This window comes from Cyrtonyx montezumae, unplaced genomic scaffold, assembly GCF_038088225.1.
Source record: "Cyrtonyx montezumae isolate F1298 unplaced genomic scaffold, pur_monq_1.0 scaffold_0, whole genome shotgun sequence".
Classification (NCBI taxonomy): Eukaryota; Metazoa; Chordata; class Aves; order Galliformes; family Odontophoridae; genus Cyrtonyx; species Cyrtonyx montezumae.
The window spans coordinates 28149100-28169635 of NW_027071824.1; the positions used below are offsets into that span (position 1 = coordinate 28149100).

The 20536-nt window shown below is 41.3% G+C and overlaps 1 long non-coding RNA gene across 1 annotated transcript in view; it reads right to left on the reverse strand.

The window, feature by feature from the left end:
- Positions 1–20536, reverse strand: part of LOC136045281 (uncharacterized) — a 193923-nt gene that overhangs the window by 156380 nt on the left and 17007 nt on the right. The window lies entirely within an intron of this gene.

Genomic DNA, 20536 nt, shown 5'->3' on the forward strand with positions numbered 1-20536 from the left:
AACTGGATAGCTGTGTAAACAAATTACCCTTTAGCAAACCAAGCAACATTTCAAATACTGTCAGGGAATGATCACAACAGCAGTGAAGCTATCATTAGGCATTTATTAAAGTAAGCTTTCTGCCAAATACTAACAGCAGCAGCTAGGGCTGAGTTCAAAGCATCATTTTTTTTTTCCTCTGTGGTAAGCACTGACACTGGATCAAAATGCCCGTGCAAAATGTCTGGGGCCAGGCAGACTTCACAGATGATATTCAGATGATGGTCCAAGTTCTGGGACTGAATATGATAAAGGAATAAAATTACTGGGAGGTTGAAGGATCTCAGCAGTGTCTTAAGAAAAAGCATGAACAATGTATATACAGGGCTGACACGCAGATCTGCCTGCTGATTCCAGCCATCTTTGGCAGTCATCTGTTTACTCATTTCCTTGTACACCGATACAAAATCCAACAAGCAGATGTGTATCTACTAAGTGTTCTTCCCTTTGTAAGTCTTCTCAGAGCTTGGTCTTCTCAGAGCTTGGTACAGCACCCACATTGCAACCATCATCTTTGGAGGAAGTCTAGGTAGGAAAGACATTCCCCCTAGTTTCAGCAAAGATCCACCCATCTACTATTGAATAGTCCTTCCAGGACCAGATCTCTCAAGCCTCCTGCTTCTTGTCAAGTCTGACATCTTCCTTTCATCTCTCCCTGAGTATCTCATCCTTATCCACAAACAAAGCTTAGATGATAAGATGGTCTTTCACTATTTGATTATTTCTCTTTTTTCTCTGAAGCCCACAGCTATTTGCTATGGAAAAAAATCTCACTTATCCGAAGTCTACTCTGCACCAAGTAGGATTTGTGAGCATTAGTAGCAGACTAGATTTAAAATATGAGTATATATTCAGCTTTCTACATTCTGGTCCAACTGTCAGCAGAAATTCAGCCCACTCAACAAAGTAACAAATTCACCCATGAATAGAATTTTTTTATGGCTCATCTGCAGCTTCCCTCACAGTCCGCTTTGTTTTGTCCTTCATTCTACTCTCTATGCCCCTTTTGATCCCCACTTTGCTTAAATCATAGTTCTGGTAACATGTCTGTAGGGAACAAGTCAACTTGAACAAGAGCATAAGGAGCTTTTCTGCAGACCATTTTTTTCTATTAGAACTGCTGTAGTACCTGGATGCTGCATCATGGCGTTGGATCCATCCATGGCCTGAAGGAACAACACTCTCTGAAGAGTTTTATTGTTATTATTATTGTTTCTTAATCTAGGTTACAGCATTCCTTTGCATCCACCTGGCAGATTCAGGCTAAGGATAACTCTAGTCTCTTATCCAAGACTAACCCTAGCCCTAAACAGTGACTTTGTCAGAGCCTCAGCTCAAGACTCCTCCTAAGAACCACAGAAAAAAGGCTTAAAGTGAGAATTTCTGCAGCTTACACCACCCTTAGGCAACTCCTTTGCAGACTCACATCCCTGCAGCTCTAGGCTTTCACTCTTACTCAGTGTTATCACTAGGCATTTGGCATTTGTCTGGGCCTTGGAAGCCCTATCCCAAGACATATATCCAGAGTCTATACTGTGCTTTGACAGCTCTCTCCAGCCTCACACTTGATGCAACTACAGTCCTTGTTTCTCACAAATGCCAGGCTTTGCCTAGGCCTCATCTGATAGGGGGTAACAGTGCTCAAGGAACTGAGGAACAGATCAATAATTGGAGTGAAATGTCTCATCAAACACAGATTTAGGAAATGAGACTTCAGCTGTACCAAGAAAAAAATGCTCAATAAACACTCAGTTTTCAATTCTATTACTTTTTATTTTTTTCTGAATATTCTGTGATCTATCCACAGATATTCAGACAAGTAATCAAGTACCTGAGGGTCACTCTGTGGGTGATGAGAACCTCACTTTCTGCTGCTGTGTTGCCCTTTCCAGAAAGTCTCCCACCAAGCAGATAAGCCTCTGCAATAAAGCACCTGAGTGCTGGCACTCTCCTGTCCTGTGAGTCTCATCTACTCCTTGGAAATAGAACAATTGACAACACTGTTTACCGTTAGTTGAGATGATGCAATACACCAGACTGAGGAAATAACCAGGAAGCAGGATGGTTATGGAGACGTCAGCTCCCTAATTGCATTCTTCAGCTGTGCTGAGAAGGATCCCCCAGGCAGATGCTTAGAGCAGACTTCTTCCCACATATGCTTCTTCAAAAGAGCAGCTATGGCGCCTGTCTTGTGCTGAAGTTACAGAAGATTTGCTGGAATAACTTGTTGAGTGCAGCCAGACTGCAATATGATCTTCCAATCACAACTGAAGGTCAAGATGACCCTTTCTGGGGCTCCAGCTGACTGCCGTGTGGCACCAGTGATCGTTACACAAATACTCTCTATTACAAATGAGTGCTTGATGGGCTCTTATATAAGGTGCTCTGATATGTGGAAAGAGTCAGCTGGAATTAGCCTGTCATATTGATGACTGCGTAAGACAAGCCTGACTTTGACTGTGGTACTGAGGGGACTTATGTTATCAAGCCCCACACAGCCTTACAATTTGGGGATAAAAAGACAGAGGCTACAGTTGCCCCAAAAGCTTCAGCCCTCAGTAGCCTCAGTAACAGATCTCTTTATGAAGGGAATACTTGCTACTGCTCTATGTCTACAAGAAAAAAAACCAACACAGAAACATCAGAAACAAAGTCATAAGGCCTGGGAAACGGCCTGGGACACAGAACAAGATGGAAAGCTCCATTTTCAGTTGACCTCTAAGACAAAACATGAAAGGCCTTTTAACTATTAGTTAGCATAGTCAAATATTGTTATTAATTATAATTACTTCAATTATAATATTTAATTATAAACACCGCAGTCCTTAGGGTGAGAGCCGCAGCATGGAGCTGAAGCTATACTGTGGGGGCAAAGCAGGATTTGGGAGCATCTTTTACATCCCATTATGAACGAACCTTTCCACTCTTCAGAAAATGTCGGGCTAGAAGCAGAGGCAATGAATAGGTTATTTATGCCAGTTATGTATGCCTTTTGCTTCAGATATTTGTATTTAGAGCTGTCTGTGATTTGCCTGAAGACTGCTGACAGGTATGACAGAGTGGCTCTGATTACAGGAACATTATCAGTTGAAGCACTGCCATTAAATACTGCACAATAAGTGCCTACGTCCGGCTGCCCTTCTAAGACTCCCTGTCTCTTATTTCTCTCTCTTTCTCTTTCAGTCATTTACCTTTCAAGCTGATTCCAGCATCACTGTTCCTCCTTTTTCCTCCCTGAAAAGGATATTTTGGAATGTATAGCTGATCGCTGTCAGCTGTAATTGCTCAAAAATGTAAATGTGCTTCAGAAAAGAGGAAATACGTTATCTGTGACTCATCCACACTTGAGGCAAACTTTAGTTCAAGGGGGAAATGAAAAGACTGGCCCTAAAAAAAATAATAATAAAAAAAACCAACAACCACACAAGAGGCAGGAATAACAAAGTTAAACAGGAAGAGATATTGAATACAGTCAACAAGGCCTTAGAAGTAGCAAACTTTAGATCCACAAGAAAGCAACAATAGGCTGAGAGATTAATTATACCAGATTCACCATTTATACTGCACACCATTAGAACACCAGACCCCTCCTCACAGGAACACAGACTATCTCAGGTGGTATGAGAAGATTCTGGTTCACAACACAGGCATCACATAAACCTCCTAACCCTGAGTAGCAGCTTCACCAACGTACATGTGAGCCCAGGTACAAGCACCTGGCTCTGCACCAAAAACCTGCTTGCTTGGAAAACAATTGTGTCATGCTCTGGCATTTCCTTTCCCTTCCGCTGCTGTCCCTCTTGTTGAGTCACTGAGGTCGCAGATGATTGCTTTAAAGGGCCACACGCTGTGTGACAAAGGAGTGGGACAAGCCTTTGTCATCCTTCCGTTACCGCTCAACCGCTCATGACCGTGACTCCGGTCAATGAAACAATGCTGCTGTGTCCCTGCCAGCCGTGTGGTGACAGCTCGTGCACTTCACTCCCTGTTCCCAGCATCCCGAGGGCAGCAGTTCTAGCAGTACGCTCACCCCAAACCTCTGGGCAGCTGCTGACAGTGCCTGGGGTGGACACTGTGCTGTGTTATGCAGCATGTAGCACTCTTTGACATGAAAGTGATCAATTATTAAACTCAGGGTTCAGGTACATTAATCTACCTGCTGTTGCATAAACAAACTCTCAAATGATGTAGAGGAATTTATGCCAGATTTCTCTGGCATAAACAAGACTGATGGCAGACAAATCTCAGAGCAATGCAGCACTTGTTCCATGTTTCACGTATCAATGCATGCATCTGCAATCCATGTTTTAACATCTCTGTGATGACCTAATGAAAGCACAGTTGCTGGTAGGCTGGAAGTGTTTCCATGGAAGATTTGGCTTTGCAACAAAAAAGCATAATAGGCGGTTGCCCAGGGCAGCAAAATATTAGGAGCTGCAAAATGTCAGTGCAGCGTGTGAACAACAGCAGGTCCAGAGAGTTTGGATGCTTTCCAGTAATGACGGTGACCTCAGTGTTGGATCCTCCACTTGTACACACCTCTCCTTGGACCAAAAGGTACAGGGTCACCAATGAACCACCACAGCAAACATATGGTCAGTAAGTACACGGAAGGTCCCAGACTATTGAGCTTTGACATGCTTAAGGTGGAGCTGTTGCCTTAATGGATGTGTAAGCAAAAATAATCTTTTTGCCAGACCACTAAAAAAGGCCTGTCCCCAGGGCATGCTGCTACTGTCCCTTTCACTGAGTGCCTGAGTAGTGCATTACATAAATAAAATTGATTTATTGCAGAAAAAAAATTCAAGTCACAAAGTCCTGCCATTCTGCTGAGGTAGTGTATAAACAGGAGGGGGAATGACTGTTCACATGGGTTGATAGTGACAGGGTAAGGGGGAATGGTTTTAAACTAAGACGTGGAGATTTAGGTTAGATGTTAGGAGGAAGTTTTGCCTTCAGAGGGTGGTGATGCACTGGAACAGGTTGCCCAGAGAGATTGTGGATGTCCCATCCCTGAAAGCATTCAATGCAAGGCTGGATGTGGCTCTGGGCAGCCTGGTCTGGTGGTTGGCAACTCTGTCCATGGCAGGGGGGTTGAAACTAGATAATCTTTGAGGTCCATTTCAACCCAGGCCACTCTATGATTCTATGATGATTCTGTGAATGTTCACATCTATATTTAGATGCAAGTTTTCACACTGTGTTCTGATCTAATATTCACTGTGCTCCCTTAAAGTAGGTGCCAATTTAAGCATCCCTAATCTTCCCAAATTATTATTGCCCAGGCCTGGTTTGTTTGTTTTCAATAAAAATCCACCTCCAGTTTTCTCATTCCTATTGAATGTTTTATTTTTCCCTGAAAGAAGTGCAAATGTGAACTTCCAGCGCTGTAAACATTATAGCCAAGTTTCCTTAGTTTGGGGAATTCAGAGAAGAGCTGAAACACTATTACTGTGAAGGAAGAGGTTTCCTCACAGTACTTGATCCCAGTGTCTTTCATGTCACTGCCAGTAACACATCGAGCACTCCCTGCTGAGTTCTAACCTTGGTCTGCCAGTGGGGATTACTGTGATGCAGAAAATCCTCAGACTTGAGGAACATCAGTAAGTGTGTTTCCAGACAAGCACAGGGATTGAGTGCACCTCAGCATAGATCCTCCCACATTATTCCAAAAATGCACAGTGTCCTTTGTTCTTTGTTCCTCATAGCTCTGTTGGCTGCACTAGCAGTACTGAAAAAACTTGCTATTTTGGTTCATTTGGAAAGACTCCTACTGCCCTCAAAGGGCACCGGGTGGCAGTCTTTGTACTGGGCGTAAATGAGCACGATTTTACTCCTCATCTTCTTTTTCATGAAAGGCAAATCAAGCAATTTATGAAGCAGGAACAAAAGGCTTGAGGATTTCTGCCCTCCATTCCCCTCCAGCGCCGTGGAACTGTTAGCAAAACCTCTCCTTCCACAAAATGCAGGCAATGGTGCAAGCTGGGGAAACCCAGCACCCCATATAATGCTGCAGCAGTACTACCACAGACAATAGGACATACATATATGAATATACACATCCATATATCACACATTTTACACTGAGATATTTATATGTATATGTATACATATGTGTGTGCACATGCTAATAGCAAAATGTTACTTAAAACTCAGGACTGGTGATGTTTGTATGTATTCCCCTGCTGGCAGAAAGGGAACTGAGTAGACAGCTATCCATAACCAGTGACACTGCAAGGAAATTGACTTAAAGTGGCTGTTTCTTCCCCAGATTTTAAGAAGATTTCTTGCCATGTAAAGCAGTGTCCAAAAAGGCACTATTTGCTGCAATACAATCTACTTGAATAGCCAGCTGAGGTAGCAACCCACTTTGGCTGATAATGTAAAGATTTACTCTTTAGGGTGGTGTTTGGGAGTTGGTTAGCATCTCAGTTTCCCGTACACACTCTCAGTATAGTCACTGACACCTTTGCAAACAGGTTGCAAAATCCTTCTGGGAAGCAAAAGGGCAGCAATTTTTATCTCATTTCCCCATGGACTGATGTAGGTAGATGAAAAGCCTAACTGAAGAAATAGCCCTTTGGGTGAAATACATATAAGCTGTCTACACAGCAGAACCCTTCACAGAGACAGTGTAGCAGTAATTGGACTGCATTTTGCTTTTCAGCACTAATACCCTGAAATGCTGATGGTAGAGAAACCCATCACCAATTCTGCTAGATACACTTGATACATATTAAAACAACAAAAAAAAATCTTAAAAGGACAAACAGCTACAAACATACAGGCAGACAGTTCACTGGACAGGCAATAATGCTTGAAAAGGAGATCAGCTGAGGGCTACCAAAGAGCCACACCATTCCACCAGATTCAGGGAACTAACCTGAAAACTACTACATATTGGAAATGTACACTACAGGTGCATTGCATTCTCTTGCCTCAACCTTATTTCTTCCCATTTCTGTACCCATGACACAGTCAGAAACTAAACACTGGGGCAGAGGGACCCTTGGCCTGACCTGGTACAGTTGTGCTTATGTCCTTACTTTGGTGCATCAATTGTGCAGTGATCATTCATTTAATAACACAGCTGGAGCAGGCACTTGTCAGAGATTCACAGGGACACACATTCCTCAGAACGAAATGGGGATAAAATGCCATTCTTCCAATTCACAAAAGCAGAAGTGATGGAGCAGGTCATGCAGGATTCTGCTCTCACTTCTGGAAATCTGCTGACACTCACAAATTGCTCTGCTAGGAGATCAGAAACAAGGCTGAAGGTACAAGGATTGGCAGATTAAACCCAGGGGGTTTCTGAATTACTTGTTCTGCTTCATTCCTTCACTTTCCTGCTTGGCAAATTCATTCCAGTTTTGAAAGGTCGAGAAGTCTTGCAATGTTATGTTTGACTAATTGACCACATAACTTTGTGTTCAGCTTTCTGAATTGCTTGGACATGGTCAGGAGTGTCAGGCTGATTTCTGGTAACTGGAATGTGTTGTCCAGATCTGGGGGTGTAGAGGGGGGGAGGTGGTTTGTAGCTACTTCTAGAGCTGTAGAACATCAGCCTGGCCTGGCTGTTCTCAAGCAAAAATGTTTGTTTTCAGGCTGCACTGATGGTAGTCACTACTCATTTGCTAAAATAAGTATTTAATATCATAGGTGGTTCTTAAAACTTCTTTCAGGGGAAAAGTTTTCCTTATTCCTTCAAGGACAGCCTCTTCTGTCTGCCCAGGCAGAGTCAGACCTAGGTACCTCCAGGAATACTGAAGTGCCTTCTGGCCCTACTGTCCTTCCAGGTCTCTGCTCCCACAAGAAGCCAGTTTTCCTCTCACACTGCACCTTCTCATTACTGCTCCTTACCCATTGCAGGAAAGGATGGCTTATAAAAACAACCATACCACCAGAACACTTTCTGGAAAGGTTGGTTTGTTCCATATACTTTATTTTAATCTGGAAAAAGAAATGCTCAGCTGATGGAGGTTCATCTCTCTCTAGCTTTTATGCTATTTGGCATTTTTACGAAGTCTCAGTTTCTAGAATTCCACACAAGGATATCAGCTTTCATTTAAAAAATGACAGTTAGCTGTTGTCCTACTAACTATAAAAAGAGAAGCTTGTAGCTGTACAACGAGGTGGCAAACAACAACTTACAGTTTTGATTCTTGAAATCTTGAAGACAAAGTGATGTTGATATCGGTTGTAGCAACTATTCTTGCTGTAATTTTGAATATTTAGAAATAGTAGGACTGTCTTTGTGATTACATGAGCACAGGAAATGGAGGAGGACACTGAAAAATCATTTCAAACAGCCTGGGGCTGAAGGTAGTATAGCCTCTCCTTCAGCTCATCCATTGCTAGAACAGAATTCTTCTGCATGAACGTGCACTCCCCTGCGAATAGCATACACTGAACCTAAGTATTTGGTTTTCACCTGAAACAACCACCAGAAAGAACATTGCATAATAAACCTCCCAGAAAATCATCAAGAAACAAGCCTTTTACTGAAAGCCTACGCAGGACAGGGGACTAAACTGGAAATCCTGCATTACTGAGTTCAGTCTCGTTTCTTCCTACTAGCAGACTGTCCTCCCTCAGCTCCTAATCTTGCCTCTTTCTTCAGTATGGTTAACTGGGATTGCATATGATGTCTCCAAAAGAGAGGTCTGTGTTTTTTGGGGTTTTTTTTGCCTATGATGACATCAGTACTATTCTAATTGAGCATGTTAAGTTCTTTAGGAAAGAGAAATTCCAGTTCCCAATACTAAAATGTATGATAGCTCAGCACATAAATCTGAAGTAGTCAAACAAATTGAAAGAGAAGAAGCTCTCATGTAAGTGCAAACAATCCAGTCTTAAAAGCATGCCAGGGACCTTTAAAACCTTAATGCCATACAATGGACAATGAGGTTTATCGATAATTGAGCACAGTCTATGTAAACCATGACAGTGTCTGATTCTACACAGTGCCCTCCAGAGCAGGAGTGTCTTATGTTGCTTTAAATGCTGTCACATTCTGGATAGCTGCAATTAGTAGATCACACCTATATTTAGCAATAAGAGGTTAGAGAATGCTTCCCATAGCATCTATTTCCTCAGAGGAACTGTACTCAAGATGTACCTAATACAAATCTGTAGGAGTGGCTACCAGAAACAGCTGGAATTCTCTCTTCTTTAGGTATTCATGTCTGTTTCTCTCATCTTCTGCAAGCAGGTAAGAGTTGCCTATCTTTATATGCAATTCACACAGTCTCAATAGTGTACTTCAGCTTCCAATGGGTGCCAAAACAAGCAGGACAAAAACAACAACACAAAAAACCACACAGAATAACTACATAAAAGCAATAATACTCAGCTATTTTGAATGGGCTTAGATCACTGACTTTAGTGAAGGTATGTCAGTGTATGTTAATAGAGATCTGATGTTTGAGACTAAAACAGATTTTTCTTCTCTTATTACGAACTTACTGGAATCTCTAAGATTTCACTCTAACAAGAGTTCCTGCACTTAGGCAGTTGGAACTCATCAGTTAGCCATAGAGCTTCCCATCAATTAGCTTTGAAGAGGAACAGGGAGGAAGTGCCATCTATGATTGCACATTCAGTAATGCTCAGCCCACTTAATTCAAATTCATTGGACATACCACATTCCAGTGCTTCAAATATGACATGCAGGTCTATACACATGGACTTTCTAGGTAATTAATAACAATTCACACTGGGGTATCTGTGTAAGCATTAGAGAATTATTGCAGTACGTAATTCCCAGAAGGCTTTCATAGAATGGTTTATCTTGGAGGGAACCTTAAAGATTATCTAGATCCAACATCCCCTGCCATGAGCAGAGCTGCCACCCACCAGCTCAGGCTGCCCAGGGCCCCATCGAGCCTAGTCTTCAATGACTCCAGGGATGGGGCATCCACAGCTTCTATGGGAAACATATATTTTTTTAATATATATAGATATTATATATTTACATGTGCAATGAAAATATGATTTGTATTTTATTTGCCTATAAAGTAATCCTAAGTGTCTGCTTGACTAGAAGATTTGGATAAAATAGACCTTGAATATGGATGAGTGTGATTATTTATAGAAAAGTGACCCAATGTTTCACAGGTAATCAAGTTAAAATAGAAGCCATTCAATAAATTATTTTCTTTAGTGCTGGATATTAAACATTCCCTTGAGTGTTGAGGTTCTCCAGTTGGAGGCAGCAGATGAATATATTCACCTTGTTCCAGTGGTGACTTTCCTATGAATCATTAAAATCCAAAGCTGCCTAGGCAGGCAAGACTGCTCAATGCAATAGATACAAAGATCTTTGGTCTTTCTCTCTTTCTATAGATTAAACATTTGCATAAGGATGTGTTTGAGACAGCATTATTTCATTCCCATTCTAAATATATCCTGTGTCCTCAATATCTAAGTGAGAACAGAATGATGCTGTACCATGCCATTACTGTCTAGCTTCCAGACTTGGGCCATGTTAAGTTTCCTCTGGCCAAAGTACCCTCTGCTTTATAATGGGTGCTGGGTCTTCAGTGCTTGGAAATTAATGATGCAGCTGCATAGTCCCCCTCTTGTTGGAGAAGAATTCCTCAAACTGAGTGCTGCAACTCCCAGCAGCTCTCCTGGAAGGTGTCTACTTACAGGCTACTCCTGGAATGGTGACACTTGAAAGACATCAAGGTGCAGAAAATGAAGGACATATGGATAGCTACCATATGCCAAGGAGGAAAAAAGACATGCATTACATGTTTTATCATGTTTCCTGTCAAATGTTGCATTGCAGGGAGCTTGAGTATGTTTTCAGTGATGACAAGATTGCTTTTGTAGGACTGTGCATTAAGAGGAGCTTAAGAAGATTTAGTGAAAGTTATCTTAAATTTTGTTTTTCTGATGAGAAGAGAGAAATTATGCATAAATAAAAATTAAATCCTTTTTTTTTTTTCCTGGATGAAGTTGTGTTTATGAGCATCAAAAGCAAGAACAATAACTTCTGTATTTCTAATTCTGCTATTCACTGCTATCTATGACAAGAAGTGCTGTTAGTACTTCTTTTCATGCTCCAATATATAGATCTATTAAGTGATGTTATAACTTAATATAACATAACATAATGTTAAGTGATGTAACAACTTTTATTTCAGATAGTTTAGTTTTACTAAGTCAGCTCTTTCCACCTATTCATTTCATTAGCTGTCCTCAGATTTGCCTGTTTCCATCTTTTCAAATTAGAAACTGCAGATCAGGAAAAATAAAATGTATGTGTTACAAAATACTTGTGAAAGGTAAAATGGAAATAAGGAACAGTCAGAACAGATTTGTAAAGAAAAAAAAGTTGTGGCACACCATTATTTTTTTTTTCCTGTAATGGGTAACAGGCTACTGATTTAATTCAAGTTCTGGAGATTGGAATAAAGAATGAGGTGGTAATGTCTGTGGAAGATCTGATGTTGGAAGAGACGAGTAAAAAATAGAATTAGAACTCAAGATGATTTTACAAGAGCTTTACAAGGCTTTATAGACAGGGGTATCATCTGAGGTTATACGAAGTTATCTGTCTGTCTGTTCTGCTTGGCACTCATGAAGCCTCAGCAATTGGTTCCCACAGAATCAAGGATGAAGAACATTATAAAAGATCTGAAACAGATTGTCAAGGGAGACCTGTACTACCTCTTTCTTTTGATGTCTTTAGTAACAGATTAGGCAAACGCTTAAGAAATGACCTAGGTATAGATGATCCATGGGACAGATGGATGAACTAGAGGAAATCTCATAGTCATGTGCCACATTTCTTTCTCTCTTTCAACTTTTTTCCTTGTCACTCATGTCTTCACCCTTTGGGAGCAACAGAATCCCAATGTGCTATTTGATTGCTTCACTTCTAAACACAGTGTAATTCTAGCAGCCACACACAAACAAAGCAGTATTTCATGTTACCACATCATCAGATTCCAGCCTCGGTTTTTAAACTCATAGCTTATCTAAGATCAAAATTAGACCACTTGATTGGCTCAGTCCATTTTATAAAGGTTTTTGCTGCATTAGTTGCTAAAAGTAGTAAATGCCTACAAATACAAAATTCCACGACACACTGCCTACATGTTAACCCACTCACATCCTTTTGAAGCTGCTTTGACCCATATGGATCTTCACTCTGACTTTGCAACATTTAACGTGATGTCTGGTTTCCATTTTCATGAGGCCTCTGCTGAAACACTTTTAAGGGGAGTCTTTGGAGAAGAGCTTAGTTTGGCATTCTGTATGCTTCATGATATTAAATAGGTTTTCAAAAAATGTTCTTAGGGAGAAGTAGAAAGTCAGAGACAGAACACCTCTTGATAATTCACCATGGTCAGACTATGCTGGAGGAACAGGTTTCCAAGTTCAAGTTGACAGGTCACTTGTATCTACTCTGTTTAGATTCATCTTTATCAACTCACGACTCACAGGCTGGAGGAGGAAGATGGTATGATAAGCAGAATAAAAGAAATGTTGGCCATGTCATAGGTGAGAATCTCAGCCTTTGAATAGATGTGGTAGAATCACTGAAATAGATTAGTATGCTGAGCAAGTCCAAGAAGGTAACTGAGGCAAAAGGTCAAATAAGTTCAATACCTGAGAACTGATCCGATGGAAATTGTTGTTCAACCAGACAGGAGTGCATCAAACCTGAGAAGGAAATTAAATAGCACTTCTGTATTCTTAAAGGCACTTTTTAAGATCCAATAGCACTTGGAGCATCAGAATGCTTCACTAAAGAAAAAGGCCTAATGGTAAATGTATTGGAAAAAACTGACGACAGTTTTCCACCATAACAAATATCCCACTTCTATATCTAGAACCAAATTCTCAGTCCTCCAAATAACAAGCTATTCAAGCTCAATGGTTTGCACCAACTCATTACCTGTAAGAAAATCCAAAGTATAAACTAAAAATGAAGACTAAGGCAAGATTTGTGACTGTAGGCCTAAATTTGCACGACTGACAAGTGCTTATATTTCCATCTACTTGTTATTAATTTTAAAAAGGATTCGGTAGATGAGCTATTCCTTTCTCTGTGAAGCCACTACATATTGCGTAAAGCTATGGATGGTACCTAAGAAGTCTGTAAAATAACATGCCCTCTTCATAAACATCTAGCAGCTAAACACACTGGCCATTTGTGCATTGCTGGGAAAAGATTCATCTGCAGAACTATCCAGAAGAAACTCCGCTGCCCAGCATTATCTCACTGGAACTAAATGCTGCAGTGGTGCTTGGTGTAGGAACCTTCAACCTAAGTTACATTTTTCCAGTCCTCTTATCAGGCATTAAGCTCATGTTTCATCAGCACTCTAACCTATTGCACACAATGAACAGAAAACATCTGAATTCCATCTGATTTCATAGGCAGATCTACCACGATGAAATAGCTGTGGTCCCTCTGAATCTCCATCTGAAAATGCCAGTATCTCCAGTAACAGAGAGGGCATTTAAGGATCCTAGCTGATTAATTGGGTCGAGTAGCTGAGGTGCCTAATGTCTGACATTTCCCCTGTTCCTTTGAAGTTTGTGCAGGTAGGACTATTTTTCTCCTAAGAGAAGAACATTAACATAGAATTGAAAGCTGAAAACTGGAAAGTAGAAACCACAAATGATTACTTTCAAATTACGCAGAGGAAAATATTTCCCTACTGGGAGGGTAATGTTGCAAGCATTCTTTTACAAGCCAAGGTCCTGATATGGGCTTTTAATTAATTATAGTTTAAAATCTTCAACAGCACGGGAATAAATCACTAGGAAAGCTGTGCAGCGTCCAAGTTTGGAAGTTTTTCAAGACCTAATCTAAACATATTCAGAGCTGATCTGACCTCTTACTGTTGGCAGCAGTGCTTAGAGTATGATACTGGAACAGGTGACATCCAGTGGCCCCTTACAACTAAATTGTTATGTGATTCTGGGACTTTTATCCAGAAAGATCAAGTTCTTTCAGACCTGCAGAAAACATACAATATAATGCAGTGTGATTTTTTCTTCCCTCAGATATACATACATTTTCTGCAGGCTCTCAATTATAAAACTCAGTTTTGTAGTTCATTTGGTTTGGTTCATTTATTGATTCTCATTTACCAAATCAGGGTAGTTCCACAAAGAGCAATACTCTGCTGAAATACTGAAGGCTTGAAAAAATTACATTTGCAGGGGAAAAAATCACAAAGCTACAAATTGGCAGCCTCTCCAGTACAGACGGGTGCTATAATTTCAAACGTCAAAAAACCTTTGACACGCTTCACAGATTAAATCTTTAAAAGAGATGTGCTTCTCTTTAAATTTTGAAATAAAAAGACTTCTACCCATTTTGAATTGCAATTTCAGCAAGCTATTTAGACTACATTATTGTATCTGTTTCTTGGAGGTTTAAGTTACTATGCATGGTGCCAACAAACTCTATCTTAGCAAAAGCTGATCTCCACTGGAATTCTGCATATACACTCTAAACTTAAGTAGATAGTGAAGATTTAAAATACAATTAATTAGAAGACCATATCAGGATTTTGACACATAAAGCATAGAAGAATGTTTGCAACACAGGCTTAAGCTCCACTCATTGCAAAACCAAGCCCTGGATGCTTTCATCCCCTACTGTTAAGGCTCTCTAGTGGTTCTCCAGTAATGCAAAGGACAAAAAATAAATGTCTCTTCCTAGTTCAGTTTTCGTCTCTGCAGAGGAATTCTTGTGTGGCAAACAGCTAGGTTACAGCCTGCACCATTATGTACCAGATCATGTGATTACAGCCCTGGTTCAACTTGATAGCTACAACAAACTAGATTCATACTGGAGTCCTGGTGATTTTTTTTAACCATTCCTCTCTGTGATATGAGAATCTTCTGCAGACAAAGCTTGGCCATGGTATAAGAGAGTATCAAGCTCAACACAGGCTCAGCTCAAGAGAGCTACAGGTGTCTCTTCTATGGTTCTTTCTCTTTGCCCCCATTTACCAACCAGACACTGTTCTTAGCACTTACACAACCCTGAGATTTCTGTGGTAAACATGTTCTGTCTGTAAACAGGTATTTTCTCAGTGTCTAGTTTCACTGACAGGATACTTTGCAGTTTACATACCTTTTAGTTATACATGAGTCCTTGAGAAATCTCAACTCTAAACCACCCTAGGGAAAAGCAAATACTGCTATGTGACAAATCCAGTGCCACCAGTTCCCTACTCTCTAAATGCACAAAACTCAGCTAGCCACATCACGTACATCCACATAGAGATTTCACAGTATCTCCACAGTATTCCTCCTGGCAGCTTGCTCAACAATTTATTACAACACTTGTGCAATAAACACAGGAGTTTCCTATCCCTTCAAGTGCTGTCCCATGCAAACAATGTAAATGGCCTGCAAGGGCTTCAACCCTTTGCCCCACCTTTGAGATATGTCAGGTAAATGACGGAGCACTTTACAAGGCCTAAGAAGCCTTCATGTAAGACATTTATCTAAACTGACCTCACCTTGAAGGTTGTAGGTTCCAATTCTTAATGCTCCAACACTTTTAATGTCAGCAGAATGATAGCCAGAGACAGTCTAGCTGGGATGTTTAACCTTCCTAGGGTAATGAGGAAGCCTGGTGCTGCTTTATCTGATGCTTTCTGCAGGCTTGTATCTACCAGAAGGGCCCATCTTGCATTAAGAATAGTGTTTAGTCAGTTTAGACAGGGCTGGGGGAGACAAAAGTCCATGGCCTTCAGTCAAACATATAGAAAACAGCTGCAGTTTCTAAGATGGCTGCAGCCCTGCCTTGTATTTTGCAGTAGGTACCCAAGGGCCTACAGCCCTGAGATTTACCCAGTGAAAAAGACAAGACAGGTCAGAGGGAACTGGGCATATTTAAGCACAAAGCTAGAATCATTTGTGCTGAAATTCAAAATTAATTAACATTAATTTTAGGTTTTTATAGCATGGATTTCATATGTTTATTGAAAGCCTCTTCATGCACACTCTCTTCCTTTAAGAGACAGAGCTGTGTGCGTCTGTCTCCTACCTCTGATCATTAAAGGAAGCTGTGAAGAGTTTGACTGTTTAGGGGTCTGGTAATCAGAGAAAAACAGGTCACCAGTTTGTATGCTAGTCCCTAGTTGCCTTATAGTAAACTCAATGGCACTCCTTCTCCACGTGTTGTAGCTTTGCTCCCTAATTTTCTTCTCTCATCTTGCAGAGAAGAGATCTCACAATGAAAAGGCACTGAGGTTTTCTGCAGCGTACTCTGTATTTCGATTGGACTAAGAAAAACACTTAAAAAGCAATCTCTGCAAGAGGACGATTCAGATATACTTAATTAATTCAGTGTTTAATGATAAATAATTCAAGTTACCATACCTCCAGAGAACTAGAAGGGAGGAATAAACATTTAACATCATTTTTATAATTTCTGACATCTCAACTGTATTGAACTGTATTCTGAAAGTAGACACAAACTTATTTAGTCCACTCTGGTCTGCTTGTTGGCCTTAGACTAGCAAACAGAATAGAGATATCTTTTCTCACAGAGTTTACTGAAACAAATAGTCTGTTAGAAATTAGATATTGCTTCTAGTTTTCCTGCCTGCTGCTCTGACAGTTTTTCCTATGCTATTCTCCCCAGTTGTTCTACAATGCTCGGAAGTCTTTAACCTTCTTCTTAGACTGACATCATCAACTGTATCATGGGGAAAGCCAAGGGCATCCAGCCACAGGCATACAGAAGACTGAAAGTGTAATAAGAGACTTCCATCCAGCTGCTGAGGGTCTTGGAACAGACCAAGTGACTCTTATTCAGAAAAAAAAAAAAAAAAGAACAAAAATCAAGAAGGTTTACAAAAGTTACAATCCAGGCTGAAACTATCTGTATACAATAAGCCTTTGAATGGTATTGATTAAGGAACCAGTGGTAACAGACTGACACTTTTCACCTTCAAGCCCCCATTAAGCAAGCACCATATCATACAGGGAGCAACTGCTAGTTCCCATCATCCTGCAGTTACTGAATGGCTTTTGAGATCTGGGCAGCGACCCTGATGAGCGCTCTCTGAAATTCTCTGGAGGCGGGAGAACTTCAGTATTAACAGTTCATGAATATGCAAGTGAAATAGTAACTGCTCATATCAGAGAATAAGCAAGAGGTGGAGTTCTATGCTCCTTGTCTTCCTAAATAAATAGTTTGCTATTTAGTTCAAGGCTTACATTAGTAGCTGACAAAATGAAGAGGAGTTTTCAAGCAAGCATAGCATAGGAGCTTTGCAATCCACATAGCCATACTGGGGCTATTTCTGGGAAGATAGAAGCAAGACTGGACAGACATAGAAGGCTTGCTGGTTTCCATAAGGACACAGGAGGTGCGGAGCTTGTTCAGAAGAATGACTATCAAGATGTTTCCAGCTGGATTCCAGTACCTGTTTCCAGAGAGGTCTATCATAGCTTCGTAATTTGAATGTACAGGAAGCCATTTGAAAAGGTAATTTGATTTGATTGAACACAAGTAGCTGCAGACTAGTAAGACTGCAATTAGAAGAACATGTGTGGAAGAAGGCAGATGGGAAGAAAAGGGTCAGGGACAACTTGTAAACAGCTGTCCTGGATTGCTGCATAATTTACCAGTGATGGGATAGGGGAGGGCTCTCTGGCTGAGGCCTAGAAGAGACCCTCTGTCACCCTAGGGAAAAAATTATGGAGCTTTCTTTCTCTTTTGTGCCACAGGAAAGGCCAAGCAGTCACCTGCCCCATGCACTTGGTAATATCTATGGGGATAAGGAAGAGGTTTTGTCATCATAATTTACTGCGTGAAAGAAAACAACAGCAAAATCACCTATGTTTGAATTATTTTAATAAATTTAATTTTTTGTCTATTATACCTCCTTTCTCTGATGCCAAATTAAAGCTGATACGGAGCTGCCTCCTTTTTATATTTTGCTCTCAAGCACCACACCTGCACTTCTGCAGTTTTGTAACTCCTGCCCCCATTTGTGGTTATACTGTATCCAGTGGGATTAAGCACAGATGAGCAGCAGCCGTGCTTGCAAAGGAAAGGAGCCGTGATACACTGCTATCATCTGCCAAACGTGCTCACATCGATGGCAAGTAGGTGGTAAACAGATGGCACATGTTCTTCTTAGGGACCTCCAGCCAAGGATGCAGACCATGGTCGCATGAAAAGCAGAAGGGGCTGGAGAGTCAGAGCCTCCATGTTTCAGAGCACCTACATAGATATGCCTTGAGGCAAACCAGCTCTCTAGGCGCAAGCCCCACTTCCCTTCACCTTTTATTTCTGCAAGGAGATGAATTGGTCACAAGTCTTTGTGGTAGCTTTTCAAAAGCAGAGTCTTCCTGGCTGGGCATTACAGAGCACATTTTGCTGGGCACTAATGAACTTTACTAATGCGATTGCTAGTAATAACAAGAGCAGCCATGTGAACCAAAAACGAAAGCCAGAAACTCATACCTGGCAAAAGGTCTGGACTGCTGACGAGTGTCCCATACCACCTCATGGGTGTGTGCAAGGAATTTCTGATGCATGCTCTTGTGAACAGCTAATGTGCAGTCTAGCAGTTTCCAGTAAAAGGCTCTTAAGACTCCAGAGCCGTTGCCATACAAAAGTCTATTGTTCACATGCAGGATCCGCCTCCCTACCCTTTCATTAGAAAAGCACAGATCACAACAGTGGCATGTTTATCTTAGCAGGGTGTTAAACCTCATGGAGACAGACACTGGTTTAGGATTAGAAACAAGTTTATCCCAGCTATTCTGAAACATCCAAAATGAAGGGTAAGGCACACACATGTCAACAGTGCTTGGGAAATGGAATTAAGAAAGTAAAACGAACCACAGGTGAGAACCTTTATATATGAGAATGAGAGCAGGACAACCGCTCTGTGGAGAAATGGGGTTGCTGCACAGGGCAGGAGATCAGCTTCAGAATGCTTGAGTCTCTCCCTTGGCTAGAATCAGGGTGTATGAACACCTTCATAGACAATGCTTCATGCGCTGAATACCCCGGCTAAGAGAGATGAAAGTCCCAGGAGGACAGTAACATCTATAAGAAGTCAGACAGTGTGGAAGAAACTGTTTCTCCATGCTTATAAAAATGTATGGGTGATCCTGGATGGGTGTCACATCATCCTAACCCCAACTGACTCCTACCTTTTTACTATAGAGACAATACTGGTTATTTTGGCAGCTGGGTTCAACAGAACAGATGAGTGTCCTAAGTCTCCAGCAAGGTCCTGCAGATAAAAACGTTGCAACTTCATTCAAGTCTATGGCCTGCACCCCCTGCAATTTTTTCATTTGCCCCCCATTCCTTCACACCTTCTACCATGAACTGACTTACAGTGCACAAGACAAGGCATCTCTCCTCCTCTTCCTTGAGGGATAGGCTGTAGAACTGGACAAGGTCCTAGTGAGATATTAAGAACAGCATTGATAGAGATGGACCTGAAAGTCCACAGAGCTAAAATTAGGGAGGTGGGACACAAACCGCAGTTTTCAGGTGACTCCCCAAAGATGCAGAAGAAGCAGAAAGGAGGTGAGGCAGGAAGGCAGAAGCAGAGATTAAGGCTAGAGAACAGCAAAGTAGTAAAGGAATACAGAAGGGAAAATTGAGATAGACAGTTTGGTGCCTCCAGAGAAAGACAGAGGATGTCATCAGGTAGGATGCAGACAGAAGAGGCATCCTAATGCTTATGCAGCCACACATATAGGAGGGTCCTAGGAGTACAGATAAAAGGACAGTACATTTCATGATAGAAAAGGAGCAGTATCTCAAAGGAAGGAAGGAAAATGCAGTACATCTGGACGTGTAAGCTGGAGAAGGAGGGGATGACAGAACATTTAGAGGAGCAGGAACAACTCATATTGCTGAGACCTTTGGCACCACAAAAATCATTATTTTTTTCCCTCATTTTGTGGGCAAAATGAGTTAACTAACTGACAGCTCTCTCCAGACCAACCTCCAGCTTTTACTTCTTAATTTGCTCAGCTGAGTATTACAGTTCTCATCTCTGAGCTCTGACTCTCTCAGCATTTAACAGCCTTTTTTTTCCAAGGACACCAATCATGGGTTATTATATCTCAGTTCTTTCAGCTTCCAAGCAGCACTTACCCTCATGGTATTGTCACAGCCTCACAAATACCAAGTGCAAACCAAACTTTCATCAAGGTAAACAGCTAAACTCAAGGCATCTTGTCAGGAGTGGCTTGGCTTCATGAGTCATGAACCTCAGCTCCAAAGTCAGCAGGACACCAAAGCAGGTGAAGGAGGAGGGGAAGAACAGAGTGATATAGCCTAACTTTCACAGCAAGAAAGGAAATACTGTGCAGCCAGCCTGGACCAAGCAGCCCTGAATTTTAATTAGCCCCTTTTCTTCTGACTGGAGAATTCAGACATTGGCCTGGTGGGTGGGAACACAACAGACATTTCAGGACAGGCTCATTTCCCTGTGGGAGCAGGACTTTGGGAAAAAAAAAGACTGGC